Source organism: Malaclemys terrapin, chromosome 3, assembly GCF_027887155.1.
Source record: "Malaclemys terrapin pileata isolate rMalTer1 chromosome 3, rMalTer1.hap1, whole genome shotgun sequence".
Taxonomy (NCBI): domain Eukaryota; kingdom Metazoa; phylum Chordata; order Testudines; family Emydidae; genus Malaclemys; species Malaclemys terrapin.
In genome coordinates, this window is record NC_071507.1 from 101,348,926 (window position 1) to 101,366,007 (window position 17,082).

Sequence of the window (17,082 nt, forward strand, 5' to 3'; positions counted from 1 at the left end):
ACAAATCATGTCAAACCAACCCTGATAGCTTTCTTTGACAGGTTAATGAGCCTTGTGGATGGAGGGCAGGGAGGGAGAAGTGGTAGATGTGGTATATCTTGGACTTTTTGATACTGTCTCGCATGGCCTTCTCATAAACAAACTAGGAAAACGCAACCTAGATCGAGCTACTATAAGGTGGGTGCAAAACTGGCTGGAAAACCGTTCCCAGAGAGTAGTTATCAGTGGTTCACAGTCATGCTGGAAAGACATAACGAGTGGGGTCCCACAGGGATCAGTTCTGGGTCCAGTTCTGTTCAATATATTCTTCAATGATTTAGATAATGGCATACAGAGTACTTTTATAAAGTTTGTGGACAATACCAAGCTGGGAGGGGTTGCAAGTGCTTTGGAGGATAAGATTAAAATTCAAAATTATCTGGACAAACCAGAGAAATGGTCTGAAGTAAATAGGATGAAATTCAATAAGGACAAATGCAAAGTACTCAATTTAGGAAGGAACAATCAGTTGCACGCATACAAAATGGGAAATGACTGCCTAGGAAGGAGTATTGTGGAAAGGGATCTGAGGGTCATAGTGGACCACAAGCTAAATATGAGTCAACAGTGTAACGCTGTTCCCTATGAGGGAAGATTGAAAAAATTAGGTTTGTTTAGTCTGGAAAAAGAAGAATTTAGAGGGACATAACAGTTTTCAAGTACATAAAATGTTGTTACAAAGAGAAGGAAGAAAAAGGTTAGCCTCTGAGGATAGGACAAGAAGCAATGGGCTTAAATCGCAGCAAGGGAGGTTTAGGTTGGACATTAGGAAAAACTTCGTAACTGTCAGGGTGGTTAAGCACTGGAATAAATTGCCTAGGGAGGTTGCGGAATCTCCATCATTGGAGATTAAGAGCGGGTTAGACTGACACCCAGGGCCAGCTCCAGAGTTTGGGCCGCCCCAAACAGCCAAACAAAAAAAGCCGCGATCACGATCTGCTGCGGCAATTCGGCGGAAGGTCCTTGCTCCGAGCAGGAGTGAGGTCCGTCCCCCGAACAGCTGCCGCCCCTCTCCAAAGTGGCCGCCCCAAGCACCTGCTTGGTAAGCTGGTGCCTGGAGCCGGCCCTGCAGACACCTGCCAGGAATGGTCTAGAGAATACTTAGTCCTGCCATGAGTGCAAGGGACTGGACTAGATGACCTCTCGAGGTCCCTTCCAATTCTATGATTCTATAAAAACCTAACTGAAAATGTCCTGGTTTAGCCTTCATTTTTTCATATACAATTTTTAATATTCATTTTGAAATGTACACTTTCAGGAAGTCTGTCCCTGTAAGGAGTATTTTCCTTTTGCAATTCAACTATTCTCAGACACACACATCCGGAATGTAGGCTACCTAATTTCTGCAACAGTCAGGTTAGGTGCCTGAAGCTAGATCCTCTCCTGATGTAAATTTTAAATTTAGCCAGCTGAGAATCTGTCCCGTATAGTGATCTTCCCATGACAGAATGAAACTTCTGTCTATTAACAACAACCACAAACAGTTTTCCCATGATGCACAGGAGGGTTACAAATTCTTGATGTGGTATGTGTTGCAATAAGATTGCAACTACGTTTAGCTCTCTGAAATGCCTGGTTACTGAGTGGCTTGGGCAGAGCACACTTTATGTACAAGCAAAGCTGTGTCAGATAATGAGGGCTCTGAATTGATGCAATTTAAAATACCTGTCAAAAGAAGATATTTGCAATAACAGAATTCAGCGGCACAGGTGACCTATTATTCACAGTGCTGCAAGTATTCATTTCTACTATTGCTCCAGTGTTACACATCATGCTGCTTCACTAATTATCCCACCTCCAAGCAGCATTCACCCTCCAAATTTAAAAAAGGCAAAAACCAAACAATTGTCTCTAACTGCAAAGGACTAGTTTCAGTTTAGGCAGAGTTATTACTGCTTGATTCAGGCAGTCAACTAAACCCTGATGCGTACCATAGCAGGCCAGATCTTGGATGGTAGATAGCACCAAAAGGTTAATTGATAACTGGAACAAAAAACACCTTTGTTTAAGTTTTAAGATGTACATGTCCAGTGCCCTTGACTTTTGAGAAGGAAAATTAGTGAAATTTCCAGAGCCTTCAATGGTCCATATATTACTAACAGCACTGGGGAAATTCAGTGTATGTTTGTTCCTTTTTTGTAGCATTAATAAATAAATCCACAGAGTAATATTAGTTAATGAGAATTGGTTAATAGCATTTACTTCCTCAAGTACTGGTGAAAATCTTAATACTAAAATGGATGTGGATATAGCAACAGGATATATGGAAACAAAGTGTCAGTTGCCATCTAAGAAGATAAAAACACAAACATTTGTAAAATGCATTTTGAGCCACAATATACATTCTTCTTTCATCTGTAACTTCGTCAAAGAAGCTAAGAGCTAATACATATTGTAATATAAAATACAAAAGAATTGCCATATTAGATCAGACCAGTGGTCTGTTTACTCTAGTATCCTGTCTCTAGCAATAGCCAGTATCCAATGTGTCAGAATAAGATACAAGAAACCCTGCAGTGGACAATTATGAAATAATCTGGCCATAAGGGAAGTTTCTTTTATAATCCATCTCAGTACATTTCAGTAGTTTTCCCACACTGTTTGTGGACAATTCAGTGCTGATGGGCTTTCACCCAGTTAGATCATTTGATTGTCCAAGCATTCCTTTATGTACATATGCACTGTTGCTGTAGCTGTGTTGGTCCCAGAATATTAGAGAGACAAGGTGGGTGAGGTAATAGCTTTTATTGGACCAATTTCTGTTGGTGAGAGAGATGAGCTTTCCTTGGTCTGGCAGGAAATTAGAATGCAGTCACAAGACAGCAGTCTCTCACTGTTCCTTAAATTATTCTGATTTTACGTAAGAGACACATTAAAATACAACTGAAGTGTTCATTTTAAAAGATGTCGACATTGATCTCGTGACAATTTTCTAGTGACTATTTCGGTTATGAAAGTAGTACTTATTGTACAGTAGATTTAATAATTTGTCTGGTGGATGTTAATGCAATAGTGTGATACAACAGTAACGTGGAGAACAGATAGCTTTTACAACATGGATTTGTTAACAAGATGACTTTCATAGGAAAATGATGATCAGTCCTCTCTCCAAAGGTATCACAATGTTGAGTCGAGTGCACCTTGTATATTTTAAAAAGTCACTGTGCACAGTAAGTAATAGCTGATATTGAAGTTAGTTCTTGAGATCACAGTACACACTAAATCAAATGTTTTGAAATTATGGCCTTTGAATTATAGGAGTAAAAGAGGATCACTAGCTACTGAACTATTTCTTTAGCATTTTTAGAACTTAACACTAGCAGGGAAAGGACGGGGACGTAAGCAGGGAAGCAAGGGCTGCTTAGGGAAAGCATCCTGTACTTCTGAAGTTATCACAAGCCTGTCAGCTCCCAGAACATCACTCCCAGGCAGTCCAGAGAAGCAATTTCTCCACCGTAGCCAGAAGCTTGTGGAACTACAGACTCCCATCCCTCAAGTCACGTATCTGTTTTTCCTTTCTCCCCAAAACTAGCTCTGGACAATGCTACATATACATAGGCAAAGTCATACCCTAGTCATTGGAACTCTGCCTGTCTGCCCCGGAGTGGTTCGAAGGTCTCTTGCTCCTAACATTGGAGTAGAGCATACAGCCTCTAAAACCAGGAAGTGGAGGATTTTATCTAAACATTGAGAATTTTAAGAAAACTTTAATCATCTCATTCTCCCCAAATTTAGAGATGTAAGTAGCAACAGAGGGTCCTGTGGCACCTTAGAGACTAACAGAAGTACTGGGAGCATAAGCTTTCGTGGGTAAGAACCTCACTTCTTCAGATGCAAGTGTATCTTGGGGTGAAAAAAAAAAACATCCTTTAACACTAACTGTAACATTTAGAGACCTACAGAAATCTCATACAACTATCAAAAATTCATCAACAGAATATTGCAGGTTATCCATTTCAGGTTACAGCTAAGACCTGCTTCCTTTCCTCTCCTATCTGATAGAGAGAGCGAGCTCATCCTCTCTCTCTCTCTCTCTCTCTGCCTATCCACTCTATGTTTTAAGTTACTCTATGTGGGAGTGTGTCCAGTTGACGAGGTAATAGGCCAGTTCTCTTTTAAAGACTTGCTTACACACTTCTCTTTTCCCTTTCTTAACATTTAATTAAGTTTTTCAGGATAAGCTTGCTTCTCCCCACCCCATCATTTATTTGAATAGCTAAATAGCAAAGTTCTTGAATACTGAGTCCCATCTCAGAGCATGTCATCATCCCAGAACAAGTTAATTACCCATGTCTAATGCCATATCTAATACCCTGGACATGTTAGCTTTTAATGATGCTTCCAACCTTTGATGGCTTTGTTTATCCAGTAGTCTCAATCTTCAAGATGTCTATTGTCTTCCCCAGGTGACAAGAAGAACTAGGAATCAAAAACAATTAACATTCAAATAGTTGGTGCCTCTAGTACTATGAAATGAGGCACTAACCACTTGAATGTTAATTGCCTGAGTGTCCTGTTTGACTAGTCCACATTTCTGTAATAGTGTTCAACAACTTCAATACAGAGTAAGGTTGTATTGCACCTCCTGAGTAACACTTTCCAGGTCTTTCTATTCATATCTCATATTTCCCAGGCTTATTCCATGACCCTGGGTATCTTGATATTTCCAACATAACATGATAAATGGTATCTGGATGCCAATATTAATGAGTCCCTTACAGGTGGTACCAGCCATCTTCTGCAAGGAATGAGTTTTATTGGACATTTTATCCAGAAGGCTTGGGGTAAATGGGAGTTGGGAACAGAGGATATAGATACATGTATAATTGCTTTGTTTCCTTCCTTGATGTTTTTATATGCCAGCACTGGGCAAGAATTTGAAATTAAAGAATTTTTTATTGTTTGTATTCTAGTAGCACCACAACATGCAAGTCAACATAGGCGCCAGCTTTCTCTGGCGCCGATGGGTACCTGTGCCCACAGCCCCTGACCCCGCCCCCATTCCAACCCCATCCCCAAAGTCCCCGCCCTAACTCCGCCCCCTGCCCCTATTGGATCCCTTGCCCAAATCCCCACCGCGGCCCCGCCTCTTCCCCCAGAGAGTCGTGTTCCCCCTCCTCCTCCTTCCCCCTCCCTCCCTACCCCGCGAATCAGTTGTTTCATGGTGCAAGCGCTGGGAGGGAGGGGGAGAAGCAGGATGCGGCGGTGCACTCGCAGCGGAGGCGGAGGCAAGCTGCAGCAGGGTGGGGCAGGGCAGGGAGCCGCCAATGGGTGCTGAGCACCCACCAATTTTTTTTTGTGGGTGCTCCAGCCCCAGAGCACCCACGGAGTCAGCACATATGGTTCCCGGCTAGTCAGAGTAGAAAGCCAGTTTTATGGTACTCAGCTAGGATTCAAATCTCTTCAAGAGTTAATGAGACCATAAATTAGTTTTCCAAGTTCTCTATGGGAGAATTCTGTACAGCTCATGTATCACTACTGACCAGGTTCCAGCATCCTATGACAGTCTTCGGATCTGGATTAGTAATGAGTCCCTTGGTCATCTTGGTATACAAATATGGGAAAGAAGGTATGAATAGTGGAGTCTAGCGTGCTGGAAGTCACTCTCTGAATTTGACTGATTACAGCTAAGTAAGTTTGGTTTTTGAGTGTCTTATACCAGGGCTGTGGTGATTGAGGGGAAAAAAAAAAAAACCAAAAAAACACATTTTATTCACCCTCACTATAAGGCCCAGGAACAGAGTTAACCTTAGCATTTTGGTTTTGCCCCCCTAATACTGCTGATTCCTTTCAACTGAAGACAATATGTCTATGCCAAAAGCATTCTAAGGATTTGGATGAGGGTTGGGGAGAGGATAAATTAATTGGGTGCCCTTGGGTGTACAGGAAAGTAATTCTCCAGGCTTGTACTAGAGACTGTGCATGTCTACCAACTTTTAAAATGGTTTTGCAAGAGGCAATTATCAGAAATACTGAAGGCTTGGGGCTAGTGGCCCATTCTAGTGAATTTTAGCATTTAGAAACAACATCTATTCATCACAAAACTCCTGAGAAAATATTTATTTCTTCAATTTTTTAAAAATACAACTGTAGCTACCCACCCAGTGTTCTGGGCTCTTACCCTACACATTATTTAAAAAAAAAAAAAACCTCAAGATAAAACAAATATCTCTTTATATCCAGTTTGGCAATTAGGTAAAATAGAGCAGAGGAGTTAAGTGACTTGAATAGAGTCACAGAAATCATACATTATGCAAATCATACAGTAACACTTACATACATACCACAAATACAAGCAGTAAGACACAGCCATCCATGCATTTCTGGGCAATTACTATACTTCTTGGGCCTCACTATGAGTCAGTAGGCAAGGTATTAATATTACTAAGCACTTACTCATACTGTAATGCACATAATGTAATGTTGCTGCAATGCTTTGAACATATAATCACCATGATATCCCTGTATGGAAGACAGGATTGAGTGACTGTGCCCATATGTAAGAATCAAGGTCCTGACACACCATGGAGAAAATGGATCCCAAAGAATAAGCAATTGAATCAACTGTTTGTATAAAAAAATGTCAAGTAAGATCTTTTATGAAAGCTTGTAATGTCCTGAACTCAGTGGTCATTAGGATACACACTCACACACAGGTTATTGTTATAAATGCATGCAGAAATTTGTAATTGTAACTATAGTACATCTAGATCATCTCACAGCAGTGTGGTGAGGCAATCAGGCAGGAAAGACATCTCTCAGTCCAGCTGTTTATACAAAACCAGCTCCAACCACCTACGCTGTCCAGCCAGTAAGAGACAATGGTAGACCATTATGGGAAAACACAAACAATTTAAAACCTGAAAAGAAAATCCCAGTCTCGGAAACCCCCCTGCTCTGTGTCATCATGAATTACCACACTCTGAGAAAAAGGAAAGGGGGGAAAAAGAACGAACGAACTGCAAACCCTGTTAAAAAGGGAAAGGATTTGAAGTAAAGGCTATCCAGAAACTGAGGACCAGCAAGAAAGTGGGATGCTGTCTGGAAAGCACTGGATCCCCTCTAGGACCAAGGTCATACTGGGAAACTCTTCTGAGGCAATAGGTAACCTATATTCCCTTTTCCAATAAAAAAAGTGTAAAGCCTGAGATTACATCTTTATTTTCTGTGTAACTCGGATGCATTTGCTTTTCCTTATTATTTCATCTTTGAATCCAAGGATTTTTCTACTAAATAAATTTTTTTTATTTTTACCCCAAGCAGATCTCTATTGTGCAAACTGTATGAAGTGTGTGCGCCAAAGTGAACTAATAATTGGGGGCAGGTTTCACGTCTTTGAGGGTGATGAACCAGAGGGGAAAATTCTGAGTGTCTGATAGTTCAGACAACTCAGGGAGATGGATTTGGAGGGGAAGAACTCGGACCAAAGGGATTGTTGAGGTCACCATGCAAAAAATAACGAGGCTGGTGGAAGCCAGAGTGGGACCTTATGCTTGTAAGTTGGCTACTGGTGCCAGAGCCCTGACATTGCAGCACAGTATTAAGATGCCCAAACTTACAAAGCAGAACCCTTTATTGGTCTGGGTGATCCCCCAAACATCACACCACATAAGTACAATATGATCATAGAAATGCTATTTCTATTATGAAATAGAATTTATAAATAAACAAGCAAGAGGACATGAAACATACATCGGAGTAGTAAAATGAGGTTGTTAGTGGTTACCAGTCAGATAGACAATTCTGAACAGTCTAAGTTCATAGATCATACTCATTATACCAGGATGTAAGTTTATGGGGTAAGAGTGGAGGAAATTTTTAAGTTTCAAATAAAACACTACAGAATTTAGAATGTACATATTGGAATATCAGGGGGGGGGGGCGGCAATGGGGAGGTTTGCATTCTCATATAGTTATGCTGCTGATGTGACAGCATTTTTAAAACTATCTCCAACATTTTGTGTTACAACAGATTATTGTTCAATAGTATTATTAACCTAAATTAGTGCCTTGATACAGTTAGGGGCCAATTTTGGGGTTTACTGCAACCTCTACAGCAGCTCAAAAGCTATAAAGGGTCCAAAAAGCCAGCTTAACTGGCCCCTGGCAGTTACACCCACACCCTGTGCTGAGTTCGCAGGGACATGCCAATAGCTGGAATGCTTTGTACTGATTATTCTGTAGTGCATACCAATCCATGCCAGGGACTTGATCAGCCCCTGTAACAAGAGAGAATCCTGGAAGTGAAAAATCTATTTTTGCCATGCTAGCCTTCCCTTCCCACCCCACCCTTTTCTACACACGCCCTATTACACTTGGAGAGAGAGCACAGATCCTGACCTTTAGTCTATAGCTGCAAAATATTGACAAGCATTCCACTCCAAATACAGAAAATGTAACCACTCTTGCTTTGTTCCACTGGGTCCAATTCTGCATTTCTTCCCAAGGCAAGCCCCTGACTAAAATTAACGGGAATCATGCCCGAGAGCCCAGGAGTGGGTGCATAAATTGCTCTTTTTCTGTGGCAAGATCATGTTGCCCTTATCTCATTTGTGTCTTCAATGCATATATACTCTTCTAGAGTAGATATTTTTCAAGAAGTAAACTGAAACTAATTTGAAGCAGAGGGTCGATCTTGCACTCTAGTTCATTTCAGTCCAGCCATGTGCAAGACCCACAGTCACCCACCCCCTTATTCCCCCAGCCTGCAATTTGAGTTAAAACAGTAAGCCACCGTCATGAGGAAGTTGACCTCGACATCTTCTTGTACATTTAAAGCAGTAGCTTGTAATCTGCCTTGGCCACTTGTCATATACAGAGTTGTGTAAAGGCAAGTCAAAGATTAAAATCACCAGCACTGATTAATGAGATCATCCTGCACAAGAAAGATTTCCCTAAATAGGGGGGGGGGGGGGAGAGGAATTCTCTGTTATACTCCTGGGACACCAGCAATGTTGACAATGGTGCAAAAGCCTAACTAGGAATATTATCGCATATGGCGCTTAGAATGTCCTTTCCTGATCAAGCATATATAACCTCACAAGGTGTTTTTCTTGTTTGTATTTACAAATTGACTTCTAACGCACAACTGCAGCCACACAAGTCAGTATCATAAAAGGCTCTGCAGTGCTGATGTTAGATCTATTAGCAGTCATTGATCTATGGATAATGAGGTGCTGATTTGTAGAAGTACATGGGGCTACCCTCGGTAATTTTTGTTTCTTTCTTTCTTTCTTTCTTTCTTTCTTTTCTTCCTTCCAAAAGATTATAGAGGGTTATTTTGGGTACTTTCCTGTTCTAGATGTATGAAAGACTTAGCAAGCAGGCATGGGCTGAAGTGTTTTCAGAATGACGGCAACATTCATCAGCTTTATCGCGGGCCTGGAGAGTGTAGTTGAGTGTCTCTTGTGGTTCAGGTGAGATTGAGGAATGGATAACAGTGAGCTGGTTCAGACTTGAGCCAAATAAGACTCAGATGATTATGGTGCATGGGGGAAAGTAACCATTAGTTCTGTTTTCATTCAGGGAGGCCACATGTCTGTTTGTTAAAAGAAGTTCACAAATTGAGGAGCTGGTCAGATTTCCAGACAATCAAATACCATTAGTGACCAGGGCTACTTCCCCCCGCCCCCCATTTCTGTGTGGTCTCAGTTTGCAAACTTCTCTCAAATACAAACATTCAGTGAAACAATCCAGTACTCAGTGGTAGTGAGAGAAATGGCTGGAATCATCCTGAAAACATTTTGACTTTTCATTAAAAAAAAAAAAAAAAAAAAGTTTGGCAATTGCAAATGGAAATTTTTTGGGCAACCATTTTCAATTAAAAAAAAAAGTTGAGGAAAGCAGACACTGCATTTTTTTAATAGTTGAAAATGTTTCTGATGGAAAGTTGTAGTGAACTTAAGCATGTTAAGTTACCAGGATGCCACTCTATTACTCTGTACCCTGGTACAGAACATGGCTTTAAATCTCCTACTAGATCCTGCCTGCAGCGTAGAACCCTATTCGTGCTGCTCCAACACCACAAACCCACAGGAAATTCCTCTTGCTCTCTCTGCCCCGCCCCCCCCTTCATTCTGAGTCAGGTACAACACATCTGCCATCTACAGTTGTAATGTACTATAGTGCTGTCCCCCCCCACCACTCCCCACACACTAGTTTGCCCCATAAACATGCAAAGAAACTACTACAGTAAAGCAATTAGTGACTTTGACTAATGTTACATTTCTGTCAAATAGAGGTACTCTCCTTCTCACATTCTGCCCCCCATACATAAGTATAGGTCTAGACTTCCCAACACTATAAAAATAACTTAACAGTTTATTATTTACTATTAAAACTATAGCAGTAAACCTAACCAAGTTACATGATAAACCTTCATGACAGTGTGGTATGGTATGGCATGTGATTTTGTATGCTATTGTGTTGCAGTTATTTGCAATGATCAGACGCAACTATTACCACAGAAAATGATAATCTGAAACATTAGACACATTATTCACGAGAAGAGGTTGTGTCTCACCCCTCTATTCTTAATCGAAACCTAACCCTAACACTTGTTATGTTACCATTTTAGACTAAAGGAAAACAAAACAAAACATGGAGACCAGCTGGCTAACTCCATTGCTTGGTTCATAAATACACCTGCCATATTTAACTGGGCACTCAATAGTCTGTGAGCAGTAGCTAATCTCAAGCCTTAAACTGAAGAAAAGTGACAATTATTCATGGGTGGAGGGCTCCATAAGAAAGGGTAAACAAAAGCTCAAGCTCTCAATCAGCATAAGAAGAATACTGTGTTACCTATCATACAGGTTTCAGAGTAGCAGCCGTGTTAGTCTGTATCCGGAAAAAGAAGAACAGGAGTACTTGTGGCACCTTAGAGACTATCATACAGGAGCATCACACTTGCACAGCCCTTTGAAAATTTAAAGTGCTAAGTAACAGTATTATCAGAAAATAATGACACAGTTTAAGTTCTCCTCAAATTGTGAGGCCATGTATAAAAGCCACTGATTTTCCTTCTTCAATGTCTGAACACATTAAAAAAAAAGAAAGCCTCACAGTTCTAATGCCTACTCTCACAATTCAAGAGTAGGAACAGGAAGTTTAAATTACCATTTTCAGGCCAATGCCAGTCCTCTAGTCACTTCCTGTCCCACTATCATTCAGTTTGTATTACAAAAGGCCATCTCAAATATATGGAGGTACTTATTTTAGCAGGAACATCAATTCCAATCAGTTAGTAGGAAGAGTCAAAGAAAGGTAACTTGTTCAGTCAGTTAATCATGGGTCATTCTGGGGTGGCTAAGGAGAGAGCAAAATGACTTTTATATTCTGGATCTAAAGGCAAATACACATATTAGCCGGGTTTGGACTGTAATACACAACCAGAATCGATAATGAAGTTAGCATTTGTTAGGTTACATAGATTGGAGGAGTAGGGAGATCCTGATTTTGTTGTTCTTGGTCACAGGATTAAGCAATTACAGCTGAATATTTATTTCTTTTAAAAGGATTTAAAATAGCTTTCAGCCAGATATCATAAATTCTCCTTTCACCTTCTAAACAAGGTACTTTCTTGAAAAACAGACACACTGCATCTCTTTTCCCTGAGATTAAAACAAAAATAGACTATTTCAAAGCACACCTAGACTCAGAACACTAGCTCGTTACTACTACACCATAATATTGTTCTCTTTTGCTTTTGTTTGAAAGGGCCATGGTACTTTACCTGCGTCTCAAGCACGATGGAAAGGAGTTAGTTTTAATATTTCCCCGGAGCTTTCCAAATGTGGTACAATTTGAAAGGAACCTGAACTTGTCTAGTTTCTTACTGGCTGATGATCTTCCAATTAAAACAACCATCTGTCTCGGGCGCCCCAAGCCCCCTTCCTAGCCCGGGATTGTTCCCTGAGTCCACTGCCACCCCTCCGCCCCTCTCCAGCAGGTACCGCATCGGCCTATTCGGCAAAGTTCAGATGCTACGACTTCCCCCGAAGCGAGCGGCGGGCGGCTCAGCTCACGCCCACCGCACCCAGCCGAGAGGAGCGCGCCCCGACTCGGGAGGCTGAGAGGAGACAGGAAGACTCCGGGCTCCCACGAGTAGCCGAAAGAGACGGGGGGCTTTAGAGCTGAGAGGGGCGCACGCCGCCAAACCCTCCATCCCCCCAGGGGCCCCGGCAGCCCTCGGCCGGGGAGAGGCTCGCTCTGCCCGAGCCGCAAGGCAAAGGGCCCCGGCGGAACTCACCGCTCCAGGAAGATGGGCGAGAGGTTGAGTCCCCGCTGCTTGCTTCAGCCGCGTCCTCCCGCAGAAACGTGCCGCTTCCTCGAGGGAGCCTGTCAAGCCGGGCTGGGCGCAGGGAGTTTCCCCAGCCCCTCACGCGCCCCGCCCAGGCTCCTCCCCCGTCCGGGCCCATTGGCCGCAGTTCCAGGCCGCGGCAGTGACCGGCCGCGGGATGCTGCGCTACGGGGCGCGGAGAGCCAGGGCGCTGGGGGCTTCCAGAGCCTGGGAGCCAGCGGGGGAAGGGGTCTCCCAGTGGCTGCCGCGGCATGGTGGGGAAGCCCGGGGGTCTGGAGGTGGAAATTGGGGAGGTGCGCGGGGCTCTCCCAGGGTCTGCTGCCAGAGCCATGGATGATTTGGGGAGCGACTGGTACAGCCCCCTCCTACTCTCCCCAGGCCTGCTTCGGGGGAGAGGTTGGCGGTGGGTCACTTCTGAGAACAGGCTGAGGGGGTTCCCCAGCTGCTAGGAAGTGTGGGTGGCTCTGGCTGTAGCTAGCTGCTGGGCTCAACTGTCCCTTACTACCCCCTTCCTGGTGCTCTGGTTCAGAAGGGGCCTTTGCAGCAGATGGGCACCTAATGCCAGGGGTCAGCACAGCCTTGCTTAAGTGGCTGTTTTAACCCTGTTCTGCTGATACTCACACCTGCTTGTCAGCTGTTTGAAATGGGCCACCTTGATTGCTTTGGCCTCATTAGCACTACAAAAGTGATTTTCCTTGCCTTGGTATTCACCCCTTCTTGGCAACTGTTGAGAATAGGCCACTTCCACCTTAATTGAATGGTCTCGTTAGCACTGACCCCCTTCCCCACTTGGTAAGGCAACTCCCATCTTTTCATGTGCTGTGTAATTATACCTGCCTACTTGTATTTTCCACTCCATACATCTGATGAAGTGGGTTCTAGCCCATGAAAGTTTATGCCCAAATAAATTTGTTAGTCTCTAAAGTGGCACAAGGATGCCTCGTTGTTAGTGCAGTTAGAGCAGGTTGGGGGAGCTAAATAAGGGTGTGGGGAGCGGAGGGTGTGGGGGAGGAGATGATTGAAAATGGAGTATTAGAGCAGAGAAGCAGCAGGGTGAGTGGGGGGAGGTATGAAGGAGTGAGGGGGTGAAGAGTAAAGTTATGGGTAGGGTAGAGGAACAGGAGGACTAGAGTGGGTGGGGATGGATCAGAGCATGGGATATTGGGAACAGTGATGTAGCTAGGCTTGGACATTTGGGTGGGCCTTGATGGTGGGTGAGCCCCACACTCCCTCTAGCCAGCCTTGTGGGGGGCAATGGATGCTCTGGCCTGGGGCTCCACGCTCACACCCAACTCTGGGAGGAGAAGCCACTCTCCAGGGGCAATGGTTCCCATCCCAGTCCCATGCCGGTCCTGGCTCCCCAAGTGGCAGGACTACCTTTTTTGAGGATTCCTCTGCCGCCACTGGTTCTCCTGAAGCTTACCCTCCTCCCAGTGGCAGATTAGTTACTGGGCCAAAGGGGCATGCCCAGGGCCCCCAGCCAATTGTGGGCCCCTGGAAAAATGGGCACCCTGCCTGCTCTACCTCTCTGCCTGGTGCTCCTGCCGGGGAGCGGGGTCAGGGTGTGAGAGCTTGCCTTGCTCTGCCTGCTCCCTGGCTGGAGAGCAGGGCAAGTCCCTGCACCCCGACCCTGCTCCTCAGCTGGAGCACCGGGCAGGCGGAGAAAACCCTCACATCACAACCCCGCTCCCTGGCTGGAGTGCCGGGTGGACAGAGTGGGATAAGCTGGAGCTGAAGCAGAGCTGGGGTTGGGGAGTGGGCCTGGATGCTAAGTGGGTTGGCTGCGGCCCACGGATGGCTATGCCCCTGATCGGGAGTAGGAGGCACTGTGCAGAATGATACAGGAGAAGGGAGGTAAGTGATAGACTGAGAATTGTGGATGGAACAGACGCTGCCTCAGTGAATGTCAACAACCACCAGTAGCAACAGAAGTGGCAGAAAGTCAGAATACAGTTTTTTGGGCCCTGTTCATGTTATAACTTGTAATCAGTTGCTGGCATGTTTGGCTGTACACATAGCTTGTGTTTGAATACAACAAAGTTAAAACTCCATTTGTGTCTGTGGTAAGTATACTAACTGTGTTGAGCTAACCGTATTTTGCTATGCCAGAGGCCTAGGGGTAGACAAAGCATCATGTTGTAACAAGTTTAGCTTTTTTGCAGTGTGGACTGGACACCTTAACTAAATTTGTATAACCAGTTTGGCTAGTCCTTCTTCACTGCTCTGTGTGAAGTACAAAGCCCACACATTGCCCCACATTTTGCTGATACTGATCAGTCAGTGTGCATGTTCTCCAGTTGCTTTTTCTTTTACTGAGGTCCTGATTCAGAAAGATAGTTAAATGTAATAGTGTCATTGGCTTCAATGGGACAACTCGGGTGCTTAACACCAGACGTGCTTGAATACCTTACTGAACAGGGGCCTGAGGCACTATGTCCAGATTTTCCCAGAATTCACTAATACAAACATGGTAGGGGAGATATGCAAACACAGTATGATGGCAGAAAAACTGCTGGGAATACAAACTGAACCCCATTACTTGTAACCATTTATCAAATAAAGATGAATAAGTATTGCATGGACAATGTCTGTAGTTTGTTTGTGTTTGGGGGTTACTTGCTGTGTGCTGAGCTTGTGTTTGTCAGTCTGGAGGACCGTGTGCTGTGGCTGGCATTTGGAAGCTGTGAGCTTCAAAGGAAGGTCTGAAAGCTAGAAGCCTCTGGTAATTGGCTGAGCCTTAATCAGTGGGCGGGGTATTCACACAGGCCAGGGCTTTATAAAGGGGTTATAGTGGACCACAAGCTAAATATGAGTCAACAGTGTGATGCTGTTGCAAAAAAAGCAAACATGATTCTGGGATTTATTAACAGGTGTGTTGTGAGCAAGACATGAGAAGTCTTTCTTCTGCTCTACTCTGCGCTGGTTAGGCCTCAACTGGAGTACTGTGTCCAGTTCTGGGCACCGCATTTAAAGAAAGATCTGGAGAAATTGGAGAGGGTCCAGAGAAGAGCAACAAGAATGATTAAAGGTCTTGAGAACATGACCTATGAAGGAAGGCTGAAAGAATTGGGTTTGTTTAGTTTGGAAAAGAGAAGACTGAGAGGGGACATGATAGAAGTTTTCAGGTATCTAAAAGGGTGTCATAAGGAGAAGGGAGAAAACTTGTTCACCTTAGCCTCTAAGGATAGAGCAAGAAGCAATGGGCTTAAACTGCAGCAAGGGAGGTTTAGGTTGGACATTAGGAAAAAGTTCCTAACTGTCAGGGTAGTTAAACACTGGAATAAATTGCCTAGGGAGGCTGTGGAATCTCCATCTCTGGAGATATTTAAGAGTAGGTTAGATAAATGTCTATCAGGGATGGTCTAGACAGTATTTGGTCCTGCCATGAGGGCAGGGGACTGGACTCGATGACCTCTTGAGGTCCCTTCCACTCCTTGAATCTATGATAGTGCCCCAAAGAGTTGGGGCCAAATTCAGTTGTGAGTCGATTAGTGTAATTTACTCAGTCGAAGTTGTACTAACATACTCTGCCTTTAAATTGGGTCTTTACTGAAGAAAACTTCCCCCAAATTCTAACCAGTTTTAAAAACTCGTTAAGCTAAACACTGTTGGTATTTGCCACGTCTTCAGTGACTGGTAGGGGAACCTGGGCCCATCCTCTACTCTGGGTTCCAGCTCAGGGGCCCTCCAGTTAGCAGACAAGCCCTGCACTGCTGTTCTTTGCTGCTCTGCCCAGAGCCTTCTCCTACCTTCGTGTCTCCCCACTCTCTGGGCTTGCCAGCATCCCAACTCCTTCCTCCCAGGGAGGAACTGTGGATCACCCTTTATAGTCTTAACACACCACCATCCTCCCAGGGAGCGACGCAGCCTGCTTTCCTGCAGTCCCCTTCTGTTGTCTGCTCCCTGGCTCTATGGAAGTCCTGCTTGTTCCTGCCCTGCTGAGCCTGCTCCCAATAAACCCCCTACTCTCTGGCTCCTCCTCCAGATGCAGCCAGTGGAGTTAAGTGGCCTGCCTGGCCATCTTAATCTGCTCCAGTCTTGTGTGGGTGGACACCCCATCACAGTAGGCCAGGGGTGGCCAACCTGTGGCTCTTCAGAAGTTAATATGTGGCTCCTTGTATAGGCACCGACTCTGGGACTGGAGCTACAGACGCCAACTTTCCAATGTGCCAGAGGGTGCTCACTGCTTAACCCCTGGCTCTGCCACAGGCCCTGACCCCACTCCACCCCTTCCTGTCTCCTCACCACCCCCAGCCTCGAAACAGCTGATCAGGAGGTGCTGAGAGGGAGGGGGAGGCGCTGATTGGCAGGGCTGCCAGTGGGTGGGAGGTGCTGGGAGTGGTGGGGGCTGCTGATTTATTACAGTGGCTCTTTGGCAATGTCTATTGGTAAATTCTGGCTCCTTCTCAGGCTCAGGTTGACCACCCCTGCAGCAGGTGATGAGAATGACACTGCAACAAGAGCCAGGGTAGGGAACACACAGGACTGGGAGAGAAATAGATTGCAGGGGATGGGCAGAAGGGGTCAGGCTTTGGAGGAAACAGGCAGAAGAGCCTGTGCCCACTACAGCACACTCCCTTGCAGAGCCTGGACTGGAACCCTAGACTCACCCTTCTTCTGCTGTCAGAAAACCCACTGGCAAAGTGTGTGTCTCCTCTCCCTTAAGTGCTGGTCCACATGGATGATGACAATTTACTACTGCTCTGTTACTACCTTAGCTCAAGTGATTGAGGTATGTGCAG

General features: G+C 44.6%; 1 protein-coding gene across 8 annotated transcripts in view; it reads right to left on the minus strand.

The window, feature by feature from the left end:
* The window catches only part of STX11 (syntaxin 11), a 66,993-nt gene that overhangs the window by 11,241 nt on the left and 38,670 nt on the right, over positions 1-17,082 (minus strand). Inside the window, exon 1 of one of the 8 annotated variants that reach the window (XM_054023239.1) lies at positions 12,290-12,362. The exons of 5 other annotated variants lie outside the window; for them this stretch is intronic. The gene's annotated coding sequence lies outside the window, so the exon portion shown is untranslated. Of the gene's footprint in view, positions 1-11,773; positions 11,817-12,289; positions 12,363-17,082 lie in introns of those variants that run through there. 2 more of the 8 variants (XM_054023240.1, XM_054023241.1) reach the window with 2 other exon arrangements.